The sequence below is a fragment of the Bison bison genome, unplaced genomic scaffold (genome assembly GCF_000754665.1).
Source record: "Bison bison bison isolate TAMUID 2011002044 unplaced genomic scaffold, Bison_UMD1.0 scf7180017864524, whole genome shotgun sequence".
NCBI classification, from domain to species: domain Eukaryota; kingdom Metazoa; phylum Chordata; class Mammalia; order Artiodactyla; family Bovidae; genus Bison; species Bison bison.
The window spans coordinates 171,756-172,347 of NW_011495075.1; the positions used below are offsets into that span (position 1 = coordinate 171,756).

The 592-nt window shown below is 60.1% G+C and overlaps 1 protein-coding gene across 1 annotated transcript in view; it reads right to left on the reverse strand.

The window, feature by feature from the left end:
- TNNI1 (troponin I type 1 (skeletal, slow)) overlaps positions 1–592 on the reverse strand; it is a 14,823-nt gene that overhangs the window by 956 nt on the left and 13,275 nt on the right. The gene's annotated exons all lie outside the window — the stretch shown is intronic.

Consider the following 592-nt stretch of genomic DNA (forward strand, 5'->3'; position numbering starts at 1 on the left):
CCAGCACGGGCTCAGCACACAGCCCCTGGGGCACGTGCAGGCAGCGGGAGAGGGGACACTCATGAGGCAGGGGCAGTGTTCCGCGCATCCATGCTGTGCGGTGCCCTGACACCCGAGCGTCCTGAGGAGAGGGCGGGTGCCTCCTTCACCCGTGTCTCGGCTTGGAGAATGGCACTAACTTGCTTTGGGAAGGAGACCAGGAAACCCCAGAGGCCCAAGATCGCCTCGGTCAGCCGGGTGGCTGCGTCAGGTCTCTCAGCACCCAGGACCCATCTTTTCCAGGATCGGGGTCGCCCTGACGGTAAGTTGCTGCAAGAGCATCCGTGGCACAACCCAGCAAGGGCTGCTGGCCCAGCACTGTGACCGCAGGGGCCAGCAGGACTCTCGGAGCAGCACTGGTTACAGTTGCAAAATTCTGGAGACCACCCAGGGGTCTGTTCACAGGAAAATGGGTGAGTAAATGTCGGTATTTTGTCATTTTCTTCTTTTACTACAATCTCCGCCTCTGCTGCTGCTGCTGCTGCTAAGTCGCTTCAGTCGTGTCCAACTCTGTGCGACCCCATAGATGGCAGCCTACCAGGCTCCTCCATCC